Source organism: Natator depressus, chromosome 1 (genome assembly GCF_965152275.1).
Source record: "Natator depressus isolate rNatDep1 chromosome 1, rNatDep2.hap1, whole genome shotgun sequence".
NCBI classification, from domain to species: Eukaryota; Metazoa; Chordata; order Testudines; family Cheloniidae; genus Natator; species Natator depressus.
The window spans coordinates 205464313-205468619 of NC_134234.1; positions in this window are offsets into that span (position 1 = coordinate 205464313).

Genomic DNA, 4307 nt, shown 5'->3' on the forward strand with positions numbered 1-4307 from the left:
TGAAGGCTGCCTTATAATGTGAGCGAATGATTTACGTGACTTTAATACAATTTAGATTGTCTTTAAAGCGGATTGGGGTATGTTTATACCGGCGCTTGTTTAAGAGGCGAGATTAATTTAGGCAGAATTGCAGTTTGCCAGTGGAATTTCAGGAGAGGTGAATTTCCTGTGCTGTGCAAGGTCATTTATTGTGACTGTAAAAAATATACCTACACTTTCTTTTTATGGCCTGCACAAACTGTATTGTTATTTATTATTAGCTAATTAATAACTATGCCCCCATTTTACACCCGACTCATTCAACCGCTTCTGCTGGGTCCAACGCAGGCTTTGAGTAGCGAAGCACCGCAAAATGTTTACAGTTCCAAGCGTTTTTAAGTGGGCTTTTGTTTGTTTTTTACAGAATAAAAATCTCTATTAGTATTTTAAACAAACACCATGCCAGCCTCTTAAACCTTCCAGATGTTTGCAATAAAATGTCAGGTTTTGCCTTTGGGACTCGAAATAAAATTTAACTACTTTCACCCTGTAATTATTCTCTTAGCTCTCCCTCCATAAATTTATCTGCTTTCTATCAGGAGAGAGAGAAAAAATCTGATTATACACTTGGACTATAAAACAAGCCACCAGCTCTCCTCCATTTTACCAGGACTTCAGCCGGTTGGCTTTGGGTTGTAGAGCCCCAAAGCCCGCCCATTGTTCCGGGCTTGGTTTCTGCCTTGCTTTTGTTTTCAGGGCGAAAGCTAAAGATCACCAAAGCAAGGACTAGGCAGGAAATTTCCTTCTCTAAAGCCAGCCAAGTGCCCGCGTGCCCCCGGCCCCAAGCCACCAGAAGGCGGCACCCCTCTGGAATGAAAACTGCCCCTGACCTTCCACCAGCTCCATGCGTCGCTTCTTCCCAGGCACTAATCAGACCTGACTGTTGTGAACTGCAGCGGCGGCGCAGCCGTGTCCGTCCTAGGATATGGGAGAGACAAGGTGGGTGAGGTAATATCCTTTATTGGACCCACTTCTGCTGGGGAGAGAGAGAAGCTCTGGAGCTTACTCAGAGCTCTGCGGAAGCTGCAAGGCTCCTCTCTCTCCCCAACAGAAGCTGGTCCAGGACACGAGTTCGCCTCACCCACCGTGTCTCTCTGACTGTTGTGAAGTATTCCCGGGGAGCTTTTTGGAAATAGTTACGGTGGATAATTCATACCCAATAAATTTCCCTTACTGATCAAGCCCAGAGTCCAAACGAGGCTTGCAAGGAAGCCTCTCTGCACACTATCTCCCAGCTCAACAAACAAAGGGCTGGCAGACCTTTATGTTGCATTTTCGACGTTAAATCTCCAAGCAACGCCGAGCAACGGGTGGGTCTATTTGTATTTTAAATCTAAAACTCACTGCGCCGTGCCCTCCTGCCCAGAGAATGTCTGCAGAGTTTTAAGCCTTTTGACATCGCGACGCCCACGGAGTCGCACATCCGCGTCCACACACTGATTTACACATTTTAGCACCTGGTGTTAGCACCCCAGTCGTAAACACACAGCTTCCACACAAACACACGTCGGTACACAAAATCCCCCCTCACACGGCTTTCGGGTGGAGTAACTCTCTTTTGAAGTTAGCTACCCGCTCTTGCTGAGGTCTCTGTTGACAGGTGGTCCCTGGTCCCAGGTCATTCGGGACAAAAGCGAGCTACCCGAAGGGCACCCGAAACACACGGGAATGCAGCCGAGCTCGCTGGTTCGAAAGCAGCGATTGCAAAACCAATAGGGTTACTTAAGGCTGGCCAGTGTTCTCGGCTTCTCTGAACCCGAGGGAAGGCCAAGGAGAAAGATAAGGGTCTAATCAGCTGTGCCAACGTGCCCCGTCCATAGCTCACCTTATTACCTTGCTGGCCATTGCATCTGCCCTGCAGGACAGAGCCGGCACGGAGGGTGCAGGCACACCGGAGCCCAGGCTGGAAAGGAAGAGAAGACTAGGCGTGTGCTTTGTTCCTCCCGTTGTTTTTATGTTTTCATGTGGGCTCCTACCTCAGCCGCTTTGCTCCTGGCTTGCAGGTGTATTTGTTTTTCCACGGAGAGGAAGGATTATAGAATGGGATCGTATATTTTAAAAGCCTCAACTGCCCGTTTCTACAAACACTTCAGAAGAAAAGGAAAGTGAGTGAAGAAAATGGGGAAGGTGGAACCCTGAAACGATTGGGATAAACTGAGAGCAGAGGCGAGACGGCAAGTGGGTTTACCTCTGACCGGCGCTTAACCCAGAGCGAGAGCTTAAGGCAGGTCCATTGTAACAGCAACAGCAGAAGTACATGAACATGTGTGTGTGTGCGTGTGAAGATTTATTTCTGCGATCGCTTTTCGTACTGGACATTATATATGTAATAACCAAGCCACAAAACGACAACCATCTCCCAGAGGTTAGAGGACAGGCTCAATTTTCTCTCTCCTGTGTATAAGGGGAAACACAGAATATTCTCATTAAGTAGCAGACAAAATAAAACAGTATCATGATGGTAGTGACGGTGTCACTCCTAAATGCTGATGATGTTAACATGGTTATCTGGTAATTGGGAATAAAAAGATTTTCACTAAAGCATTCCAAGTCTATTTGATAAAATATAACAACCATGGAACAATATCGTTGTTGGAAGCAAGAAGTTAAACAGCTTTTAATAGAAGCAGCCTGTATGCGGCTATAAAATGCAATAGTGTAAGAGTGTTACATTGTTTGCGCCAATGGGTAAACACTGTAGTCCAGGGAATCAGACCTAGGAGAATCAGAGAAGCCAAGGCAAATGGATAGTTTCTTTGCAAACTGATAACAGATGAACCTTCTTTGCTATGATTTTACTCCGCGTCAGACTCACGGAGAGTAACAAAAAAACAAAAAACAAAAACTGTCTGTTGCTTTATGGCTGGCAAACTAGATTTAAACGCCTAGACATATCGTTTGGTGATGTGACCCTATTTTAAAGTGTTCTGCCAAATTCTGAGATCCTTTGCTCAGTCCCTAGGCAAACTCCCACTGACCTCACTGGAAATCAGGTCTTCACGGTTTGACTTGCAATTAATAAAAAGGCAACTCTTCACAAAATTGTTGGCAAAGTCATACATTTGTTAGCTTCCCACCCGCTGCTTTTTAATTACTTGCGGCGTGAACGTGTCGGCGTGAGAAAGTCTGGGCAATAATAACGTGATCTGGAACAAACAGGGTTCGGTTTTTTTTGCACAGAACGTGTGTGATTCTTCCCCAAAAGCCTCGCTTCGCCCTGTAAGTCAGACCGATTTGCCGGCTCTGGAGAGCTGTAAGTCCATGGAGCCCATCCCTGGGACAAGCGCGCCACAGGGAAGCAACGGTGGGTTTGCTTTTGGGAGGCGAGTCTCCACAAGGGAAAGGTTAAAGCTGGCCCGGGAAACCGCCAGAAGGTGTCTGAGCAAATCTGCTTCTTTTCCTGATGCTGGCTGATGCCAGGCAGGACACACAGCCCAGCCTGGCGACCTAGAGGCCTTCTCCTGCCTAGCCCTATTCCTGCCAACGCTCCTTGCTCGCCTTAGGGAGCGTTGCAGGGTGCAAGTGCACTGCCATTGTCCCCCGTGACTCAAGAGTTGGGGTCTGCGGGGGCTTTGAAGGAGGAAGACCGGGTTTGACAGGGTCTGTCTCAAACCTGCGTGAAAATTCCCACGGCAGGGCCGGGAGAGCATGCGGAGTGCGCAAAGCCGGGGGCAGTCCAATGGGGCTCTGCAAGCCTAGGAGCGCCTTCCTGGGTTTATTCCTCCCCTATTGGGGAACGGAGCAGGCCGCTGACGACTCCCCTTCTATTGGCTAGAAGTGCGAACAAGCGCTCGGCCGGTTGTTTTCTGTTCAAGGGAATCAGGGCCATCTGGCTGGCGAGAGATCCCTTCCCACCCTGGATCCGAGAGGGGAAGGGATCTCTCCGGGCGCCCCGCAGCCCCCTGCCATCCCTACCCGGACTAGAACTAAGCAGAGAAAGCAACAATCTCCTTAGAGCGGGATTTCAGAAGCAGGAGAGGAAAAGTCCCCGGCCCAGACGGGCGGGTAACTAGCTTTAGGAAGATGGGTTTCAGAGTAGCGGCCGTGTTAGTCTGTATCCGCAAAAAGAAAAGGAGGACTTGTGGCACCTTAGAGACTAACCAATTTTATTTGAGCATAAGCTTTCAGCTGTAGCTCACGAAAGCTTATGCTCAAATAAATTGGTTAGTCTCTAAGGTGCCACAAGTCCTCCTTTTCTTTTTAGGAAGAAGAGAGCTATTAAGGCAAAGTGGAAAACAATGGAAACTGTGAGCCTCCAACGGGAGCTG